Source organism: Saccoglossus kowalevskii, chromosome 20, assembly GCF_978046115.1.
Source record: "Saccoglossus kowalevskii chromosome 20, keSacKowa6.1, whole genome shotgun sequence".
NCBI lineage: Eukaryota > Metazoa > Hemichordata > Enteropneusta > Harrimaniidae > Saccoglossus > Saccoglossus kowalevskii.
In genome coordinates, this window is record NC_140660.1 from 16,346,738 (window position 1) to 16,358,335 (window position 11,598).

Here is an 11,598-nt window from a genome sequence, read left to right on the forward strand (position 1 = left end):
CATATGCCAACTGGATACCCTTCATGATGAGAACATAATTTTGGCATATGCCAACTGGATACCTTTCATGATGAGAACATGATTTCGGCATATGCCAACTGGATACCTTTCATGATGAGAACATGATTTCGGCATATGCCAACTGGATACCCTTCATGATGAGAACATAATTTTGGCATATGCCAACTGGATACCCTTCATGATGAGAACATGATTTCGGCATATGCCAACTGGATATCTTTCATGATGAGAACATGATTTTGGCATATGCCAACTGGATACCTTTCATGATGAGAACATAATTTTGGCATATGCCAACTGGATACCTTTCATGATGAGAACATGATTTTGGCATATGCCAACTGGATACCCTTCACGATGAGAACATAATTTTGGCATATGTCGACTGGATACCCTCCATGATGAGCACATGATTTCGGCATATGCCAACTGGATGCCCTTCATGATGAGAACATAATTTTGGCATATGCCAACTGGATACCTTTCATGATGAGAACATGATTTCAGCACATGCCAACTGGATACCCTTCATGATGAGAACATGATTTTGGCATATGCCAACTGGATACCCTTCATGATAAGAACATAATTTTGGCATATGCCAACAGGATACCTTTCATGATGAGAACATGATTTCGGCATATGCCAACTGGATACCCTTCATGATGAGAACATAATTTTGGCATATGCCAACTGGATACCTTTCATGATGAGAACATGATTTCGGCATATGCCAACTGGATACCTTTCATGATGAGAACATGATTTTGGCATATGCCAACTGGATACCCTTCATGATGAGAACATAATTTTGGCATATGCCAACTGGATATCTTTCATGATGAGAACATGATTTTGGCATATGCCAACTGGATACCCTTCATGATGAGAACATAATTTTGGCATATGCCAACTGGATACCTTTCATGATGAGAACATGATTTCGGCATATGTCGACTGGATACCCTCCATGATGAGCACATGATTTCAGCATATGCCGACTGGATACCCTTAATGATGAGAACATGATTTCGCCATATGCCAACTGGATACTCTTCGTTATGAGAACATAATTTTGGCATATGTTGACTGGATACCCTCCATGATGAGCACATGATTTCGGCATATGCCGACTGGATACCCTTAATGATGAGAACATGATTTTGCCATATGCCGACTGGATACCCTTCATGATGAGAACATATTTTGGCATATGCCAACTGGATACCCTTCATGATGAGAACATGATTTCGGCATATGCCAACTGGATACCCTCCATGATGAGAACATGATTTCGGCATATGCCAACTGGATAGCCTGCATGATGAGAACATAATTTTGGCATATGCCAACTGGATACCTTTCATGATGAGAACATGATTTCGGCATATGTCGACTGGATACCCTCCATGATGAGCACATGATTTCAGCATATGCCGACTGGATACCTTTAATGATGAGAACATGATTTCGCCATATGCCAACTGGATACCCTTCATGATGAGAACATAATTTTGGCATATGTCGACTGGATACCCTCCATGATGAGCACATGATTTGGGCATATGCCGACTGGATACCCTTAATGATGAGAACATGATTTCGCCATATGCCGACTGGATACCCTTAATGATGAGCCAATAAATCTAAGCCATGCCACGAAATACTAGTAAGACGTCTTTTGCAATAAAAGTTTTGTAATCACAGTCCATCATGACACTTTCCTATCGTTAACACGTTAATTATTATGTGAGACTGAAATCAGCTACGAAATATAAACACTGAGACTATTGATCACCTTGACCATAAACTATACTGTGATTTATGATGAAATTTATGTTATTATCACAGACTCACTTTCAATTTATCAAAAAACATTGGGTATGATTCTGTGGTCTAGGAGTGGGGTGTTTGTGAAGAATTCACTAGACTTTTAGTTTAGTAGAAATATGTGGGCAAAAGGTTTAACGTTCTAACCATTGTTGAGTAAGTCATGATTTAGTATAGGTTACTGTAAGTAATTTATCTTGAAACACGGTGCATTGTGGGGCTTAGATTTAGAGGAAAATGTTAAATAAATAAAACTCTTGGCAAAGACTATAATTTTTTTTAAATAAAATTGCCAGCATTCAACCATCTCGAATTGGGTCATCAAATGAGTGTACATACATGTGACATGTGTGAAATTGTAACATCATCAAGCCAGGCATATATCTGGATATATAGGTACAGATTCACAGAGGTAAATCTATCCTCATTTTTGGATTCCAATTAAATGGTATTTTACAATGTGGTCATATGTAACTACATGGTTTTTATGAAATCGAAATCGATGGGGGGGGGGTACTCAAAGTCAGACCGGGTACAACTGCTGAGGTATTGCCTTTCAAAAAAAACGCTAAACACGAACTTACTTTTGTAAAATTATACCCTTGTTCAAGTGCAGAAACTTAAAATAGATACCCTACATGTATATGCATACTAAAATCATACTGTTTCCAAGTCAAGGTAACATGAATTCATGAAATTCTTTTTTTTCACACTTGACTATCCTAACACTGTACATGCATCAAATCACTAAATAACACCCGTTTTTAAGAGTTTTTATACTTCAGCTTGCGTACTATATTTTATTCAGAACCCCCCGACTATACCTTATCACTTCATTATCAATAAACATGAAATACCAACAAATCATTTACACCCAAAGCCCATGACTTTACATTAAACATGCAGGAAAGTTAATGTGTACAAAATGATTCCTTGACAGGGAAATTATAATTCAGCAGTTTGTGAATAATAGGACATAAAAATAAAATACAAGGTTTTTGGACCTTTTTTACATCCATATGCATGTACATATACATGGTCGTAAAAGCAATGATTGTATGGGGAGGGGTATGACATTGTCACATGCAAAGTTCCAGGCTTGGGTGGCTTAGGTGATTGGGTACACATGCCTGCACATTATTTCTCAACATTAAACCACTAAATTTGTTATGTTATCACAATTTACTTGTGACCTTTGACATTGCTTTCATAACAAACATACATTCATTCAACATCACCAGTATACTCACTTTGTCGACAGCAGTGATATCAGCACCATGTTTTAATAACAACTCTGCAACAGATGTATATCCATTCAGTGCAGCATAATGTAATGGAGTTCTCTGAATCTGGAAAACAAATATAATGAAGAGTACAACATGAATATCTAATGCATGTTATAGATGATTTGGTCAGTAAAACATGATTTATTCATTTATCATTGTAGAAATCTAGGTCATGTCATGCAATGACTAAATAAGCTTGTAATACCTGGTTCATTGACCTGTACTCGTACTCAGAACATAAACAGTACATATTTCCAACATTTTGTATTGCCCCATTCACTTGCACACATGAGAAAATGCACTACAAGTTTTCATGATTTTTCTATTCATAGGAGTAATAATAACTATTATTTTAATTCATTAATATTGGGCATCAACTTGGCCAATGGTAGATTTGTAATAAAGAAAGAAACCATGTGTAATTATAATTAATTTTCTGGTAACTAAAGGAGAACTATGGATCTATTATTAGTATGTAATAAACGTAATGAACGCAAGGGAAAGTTCAATGATCAGAAAAATGAAAAAAATATTAAGAAAGCAAGCTGCTCTCTGATTGGTCTGACATTTAGGTTGGGTAGCCAATATTGAGATTAATTGACAGCTGACAGATTGGGCGAACATGGCACCCAATACCATACATGTGACATGGACAACATGGGCCATCTGAATATGCATTATTCAAGTTTTGTGTGTGCTTTCAATTAGTACAGGCCACATTAATTGTAATGGAGGTGAATCTTGTCATAGAGGACATTTATCGATCAATCCAGAAAATATGATAATATTCTGAATTACAAGATGTTCAGCTCTGATAAATCATGATTGAAACTCAGAAACTCCGACTCGGCTCTGTGTGGCAACTCAGGCCTTTTTTGTTATGATGCCAACTGAGAACTAGTTATCCACAATTTTGGATTGGGTAAGAAACACAAGCTAGATAAAATACCCTGTATATATTTTTTGATTTAAAGTTGCATTCACATATACCATATTCTGTATAAAATCTTTGACCTTCACTGTAAGTATCATATTAAAACATTTTGCATTTCATATGGTTTATTAGATATCTTATTAAACAGAACTCTAAAATCAAATTCAGAGGTGCCTCTTAAAATAAACAAAAATTTGGTTTTATTTAGTGATTAGACACCACGTCATTAGCTGTACCGGGGGTACTATACAAATTACCTTGTTTTACACAAGTTTTATCAGAGCCCAGAAACTTGAGCCAGCAAAAATTGTCTAAAGCCTTGCAAAAAAAATGTTTCTACCCAATTTGAAATGGGTGTCAAAAGTTGTCTTGAAGTCAATGAAACATGCATAAATTTTATTAGATTTCTTGGCCTTAGATTTAGTGCTTTTAGAATGTTCTGCATGGTACAGATATTTGTTCACATATGTCTTTAATAAGTTGTCTGTAGTTTGACAATTCTTTCTATAATTAAACTGCTGCTTTGATAATAGGTTATTCATATCTAAGTATGATATTAGCCTAGTGTTTAAAATGTTTGTGAATAGTTTTCCACGGCAGCTTAATATAGCATTACCTCTGTAGTACGTGTATACTGGATTATGTTTTAAACTGGATTAATTTATTGGCATTATTATACTTGTATTCCATGATTCAGGCATCTTAATTTCCACATTTAAAAATGATATTGAATACTAGTAGTCTTTGTAAAGCAGTAGTAAGATATTGTGTCCTACTTTTTAACATATTATAGAAGATGAGTAATTTTAGTACTGATACTGACTGCAAGAATATGCAAATGAGACAGTACTTTGATAATTTATTTGTTTTTCATGTTACAATGCAAATTAGTCACGTGCCAGTGCATTTTTTTTATTTCGGCGCAAATTATGCAAACTTCATTTCATTTTACATTATGGACTTGGGCGTTCAAGAAAATAGTTCGTCAATCAACATACACTGAAATAAAAGAGGTAATAGATGACGATAACGATGAGGAAGATGGTATAATTGCTTTCATCTGGATGATGGAAGTCAACAATCTGGCTGGTACACAAAAAATTAAAAAAAATAGAGAAATGAAGACGAAACAGGAAGTATCTCTATTTAGAATGGTATAGTATAATATGAATGAAGATGTGGAAATGCAACTGACTGAGGAAAGCACTAGGTATGACCAAAGAACATGAGAATGCAATGTTCAAAGCTGGTCAACTCAATTCTCAAATTTAGCCACTTTGCTACACAGCGCCAAACTGCACGGTCTGAGAGTTAACGAACACTTACAAATGAAATGAGATTGATGTATTCATTTTAGGCGCTGACAAGGAAGGTAGTGAGTATTCGATGTACTACAAATGCCTGACAAAACAAAATGACATGAATCAGGGGACAACCTTTTTTCTCTCTATGCATGTCACGTGACAGCTGATATATCTTTTTTGCATCCATGCAGTTTATGGGAGTGAACTGCTGAACAATTATCATTTTAGAGATACCAATATTGATGGGAATATGTACATTTTAAATGCTGTTGTTTCACATGATTTGTTGTATTATGATTTGAATAAACTATAAATATTGAAATGTATAGTATTAATTGTTTGAAATCATAATCAACATAAAATATAAAAGTGATATTAACTTGTTAATGCACAACTAAATTGGCAAAAGAATCCACATTGTCTAAAATGACAAGTATTGACCAGCAACGACAAATGAACAATATATTGGCAGAGACACAAAACATATACAACCCCAGACAGCATCAACAGTGTTAAATACCCTTGGCAATATTGACAACAAAAACAATGGCATATCATTAGATAAGCAACCTGAAAGAGCAAATCTTTTTCACAGCATGATTCTCTATTTGTCCCATCACAGTGCCATAAACATCCAGTAATCCACTCGAATAGTAATTGAGGAAACACATTATTACTTTATTGGTAATTTTTTACAAATTGTATTGATTTTCTAATTTAGCCAAAGATTGTTCTCACTGCAGATGAATTCTGGGGATGTATTTATTTGCATATTTCTTCATTTATGCTTTAAAGTGGTCACAGGCTCCTTGCAAAGCATTATTTAGATCAACCAAATTTTTAATTTTGGATCTGGCATCATCAATATTTTGGTCATGACCACCATCCCTTGGGTAGGCAACAAGTTGTGATAATGCCCTCACAAACATGTGTTTTTATTTAAATAGTCACTTTTTGTGTTGTAGGCAATAAAAAAAAGTATGGTGGTCACATAACAAATCAATATGTTTAGAGGTTGTTTTGTCAATTTTAGAAGCTAGGTTAGAACCAATATTTACCAAATTGTAGAAGACTTCAGTGATTTTTCTAGGATTTGAGCAAATAAGTTTGACACCACCAGCGTGACGTTTCAGCCTGTCTGGGAGTGACTTATTTCCCTGCTTATTACCAATCAAGTCATTGATGATTCCCATGTTTCACCTATGGTATTTGGGAAACTGTTCTGAGTAGTAGCATTTTTCTGCCTTTTCAAGAATTAACAGTTGTCAGTACATTACTATATTTGCAATCTGATTAAAATCTGATGTAGTGTACGGGCTTTAATTATTTTGGCTATAAACTTATTTTAATTTTATTTTTTATTACTTTTGTTATTAATGCCCTTTTATTTTATTATTTTACTTTGATTTTGATTTTTTTTTTTTTTTTAATTCCGCCCTACCTACATCTGATCCGACGCCTATGTAAGTCCCGTTCAAATCTCGCGTAAGTAACAGCCAATCACAGCCCCCCTTTTATACAGGCTGTCGGTTGCTTACTTTTCAGTGTAGCGATACTCTACGGGCAATCTTTCTGTACATTATATTTTGCCCACTTGAATAACCCATTAATAGAAAATTGCTAGTATATTTTTATTTCCAAAAGTAATTCCACAGCATTTTCAAATTTTGGTCATTACATTGAATATATTTTCACTTCCAACAAATGTGTACACTTCCAGATACATCTTCGCCAGCCAAGGTTCGTTCATTCAGTCATCGCTTCAATTTTACATCACTGAGCATAATTATCTAGAATGGAAGCAAAAAAATAAGTAAATCGTAATGATTAGAACACTGTAAACAGCTATAGTAAACAATGCAAACTGATTTTAAATTGTATAACGGTCACCGGCCCACGGCATCGACGCAGAAAATTGGAGCAAAAAAATATTTCCTGATCAATTGCGATGTGTTCCAATAAAAAATATTTTATTCCAGTCCAAATCAGCTCAATTACTTTAATAAAGAGTTATTGTATAATGTACAAAATGTTGATACATTTTGATGAATATTTACAGCTACGGCTTCAATACCGTAGACGGTTTTGACCCGATCGTCAACAAAACATCACCCGTCTCCAGGGCAGGCGACTGGAAAAAGACACTGGTGTTCGGTCGAAACGGTGGAAACAAAATCGTCACTCCCAGAATAACTATGCAAAATAGCGATCTAAAGTCGAACCATTCGAGCCACAATATTAACATAAAAATGACTTTCGTTGCATTTGACAATGATAAACTTACCCAAAAGCCATGTTATTCTCGGTCGCTAACGTCGATATAATCCGCCATTTTATTTGAGTGTGTTTGCCACCCGCCCGGTGACGGTGACGTCATCATGTGCGCTATAGAAGGAGGTTTGTGATTCGTTGACTAAAATCATCGATAGTGGGTCTCGTTGAAATCTCGTTACATAGGCATCGGGTCAGATGTAGGTAGGGCGGAATTAAAAAAAATCACAAAATCAAAATCAAAGTAACATAATAAAATAAAATAAAAGGGCATTAATAACAAAAGTAATAAAAAATAAAATTAAAATAAGTTTATAGCCAAAATAATTAAAGCCCGTACACTACATCAGATTTTAATCAGATTGCTATATTTGCAACCTTTTTATATAATTTATGTTTTGCTTTTAAATAATACATTTTTGATTGCTGACGTAAACCCAGGTTAAGAAACTCATTTATGGTAGTTTGCTACCATTAAAAAAATACTCAGAAATCCTCAAAATCCAGCAAAAGGGGTTGGGTTTAATATTGTAATATTCAGAATTCTGAAATTAAAACTATAAGGTCACTAATTTCTCAAAAAACGACCTTGAAAATTTATCAAAAGTGCATTTTTTGAATAGTATACAATTGGTCACTATGGCAAAAATTTTATTCAGTCACCTATGCTAAAAAAATTATATATAGTGCTATGAGGGCTCGATATGGACATCACAAAAATGGGAGAATTTTGAATATTTTTACAATTGGTCCATGGAATAATATGCGTAAATTTTTCACCACCTGACTTTCTCACCTAAATTTGTTTGCCCATTTTTATCACATTCTTCAATATTTCTAGAAATGAATCCTAATTTTGTGGGCAACAGACACAAATCTGAGTAAATTTTCAGTTTTTCACCAACAAAATTTGGCTACTTTTGTCCCCATCTTCTAAAGAAAAGAGCAGACTATAAACAGGACTATGTCATTAATAAACTTGTGATGATAAGAGGGAACTGGTGGTGGAATCCTATGCAAAATGTTTAAAAATGGTCAGTTTTTAGATTATTTTGCACATGTTTTCTTGGAAACACATCCTTCTTTCTCTGTAAAAATGGTAAATATGAATAAGCAGCCAGGAAGTAAATACTTTCAAATATTCTATTTGTTGGATCTGAAATATCGGTAGTAATAACACCAGCTTGAGTACAACACAAATTAATATTAGAATAAATTATTCACTGATAAGTGGTTTGATTTTCTCATCAGCCATGATGTATTTATTATTAAACCAACATAATAAATCTGTTTTGAAACAATGTGCCCTTGCTGGCAGTGTTCTATTAGACAATGATCTGACATAAATAACAGTCTTGTTAGAATTAAAATGTTCACTGGATTGTTGCATTTGCATAAGTCAATTCTTAGCTGACCATTTCAGCAATAAATGGGTCATCATCGGTACTTTAATAATAAAATCTTTATTAACTCAATAATTTACATGGTATTGATAAAATTATGATCAAAGAAAGCTTAGAAAGAACTCCTGTGTGCTGAGAGTATTGAAGATGCATTAAAAATTAATTCAAAATTACTAGTACACGAGATATTGATGGAAAAGCTGAAAACTAATTATGTAGATCAGGTAACTAATATGGACAGAACAAAAAAATTATGAATTATTATGCTAATTAGAGAATTAATATGAACAAATTTTAACCCAAAATTAATCACGTCTGTCTATTGTTCTAGAGCATTTATGTACCAAATTTTATTCAAATGTGATGATCAGTAATTGAGATATCAGTGTTAATTAATTATGTTAATTAGGTGATTAATAAGTATAAATATTTACCAAAAACTTATTGGGTCTCTGCATAGTTCCTTTTAAAAGTTTCATTAAAACCCAATTCGTGGTTCTTTATATATCAGTGGAACATTATGCAAATTAGGTAAATAATATTAAATTAAAACTAATCAGGTCTCTGCATAGTCCTAGAAAATCTATGTAGCAAGTCTCATTGAAATGTGATGATTAGTACTCGAGATATCAGTGGAAAAGCCGAAAATTGATTAATCATTATGCAAATTAGGTAATTAATATTGCACAGATTTTTACCCAAAACTAATCAAATCAAATCTGCGCATTAGTTTGGAGCATCTATGTGCCAAGTTTCAACAAAATCCAATGAGTGGTTCTTTAGATATCAGTGGAACAGTCATGGAACAGCTAAAATCAGCTAATTATCATGTAAATTAGGTAATAATTATGCATGGATTTTCACCAAAACCTAATCAAATCTGCGCATTGGCCCAGAGCATCTATGCACCAAGTTTCATCAAAAATCAATGTATGGTTCTTGAGATATCAGTGGAACAGACACACACACACAGACACACTAACTGCAAAGACTCCCTTTTTGTGCTTCGCACACGGGAGTCAAAAAGTAATGACACTATCAAGAATAATGATGATAGTAAAGCATAAAAGTATGTTGATTGGTTGATAAGGAAATCAGAAAATAGCTTAGAGCTAGTTGAATCTTATTTTTTTGAAAATGAGGGCTATTTGCATTAGTCATTAAAAATTTACATTTAAGGCATTTGGGTGAAAAAAATTTGCCTGCTTTGAACGATTTTAGCCAATATCAAAACAAACCATCCTTTTGTCAATAATGATTTAGTTGCTGAACAGCACTTTCATCTAATGACTAGAATATTGGATATTTTAAAAACATTGCACAATATTGGCTCTTGTAAAGGAGTGATTTTGGAGAAAGGAAAAAATTAAATATGCCGACTGAATACCTATCATGATAAGTACATGATTTCGGCATATGTCGATTGGATACCCTTTATGATGAGAACATAATTTCGTTATATGCCGACTGGATACCCTTCATGATGAGAACATGATTTCAGCACATGCCAACTGGATACCCTTCATGATGAGAACATAATTTTGGCATATGCCAACTGGATACCTTTCATGATGAGAACATGATTTCGGCATATGCCAACTGGATACCCTTCATGATGAGAACATAATTTTGGCATATGCCAACTGGATACCTTTCATGATGAGAACATGATTTCAGCACATGCCAACTGGATACCCTTCATGATGAGAACATAATTTTGGCATATGCCAACTGGATACCTTTCATGATGAGAACACGATTTCAGCACATGCCAACTGGATACCCTTCATGATGAGAACATAATTTTGGCATATGCCAACTGGATACCTTTCATGATGAGAACATGATTTCAGCACATGCCAACTGGATACCCTTCATGATGAGAACATAATTTTGGCATATGCCAACTGGATACCTTTCATGATGAGAACATGATTTCGGCATATGCCAACTGGATACCCTTCATGATGAGAACATGATTATGGCATATGCCAACTGGATACCCTTCATGATGAGAACATAATTTTGGCATATGCCAACTGGATACCTTTCAAGATGAGAACATGATTTCGGCATATGCCAACTGGATACCCTTCATGATGAGAACATAATTTTGGCATATGCCAACTGGATACCTTTCATGATGAGAACATGATTTCGGCATATGCCAACTGGATACCCTTCATGATGAGAACATGATTTTGGCATATGCCAACTGGATACCCTTCATGATGAGAACATAATTTTGGCATATGCCAACTGGATACCTTTCATGATGAGAACATGATTTCGGCATATGCCAACTGGATACCCTTCATGATGAGAACATAATTTTGGCATATGCCAACTGGATACCTTTCATGATGAGAACATGATTTCGGCACATGCCAACTGGATACCCTTCATGATGAGAACATAATTTTGGCATATGCCAACTGGATACCTTTCAGGATGAGAACATGATTTCGGCATATGCCAACTGGATACCCTTCATGATGAGAACATGATTTCAGCATATGCCGACTGGATACCCTTAATGATGAGAACAT

The 11,598-nt window shown here is 34.5% G+C and overlaps 1 long non-coding RNA gene across 1 annotated transcript; it reads right to left on the reverse strand.

Moving 5' to 3' along the window:
• Nucleotides 1-7,040: 7,040 nt before the first annotated feature.
• On the reverse strand, nucleotides 7,041-8,452 carry LOC146730063 (uncharacterized). The gene is made up of 2 exons (XR_014927893.1): nucleotides 7,660-8,452; nucleotides 7,041-7,165 (listed from the first exon to the last, which is right to left on the reverse strand). It is a non-coding gene; the product is annotated as an uncharacterized LOC146730063 (long non-coding RNA).
• Nucleotides 8,453-11,598: the final 3,146 nt, after the last annotated feature.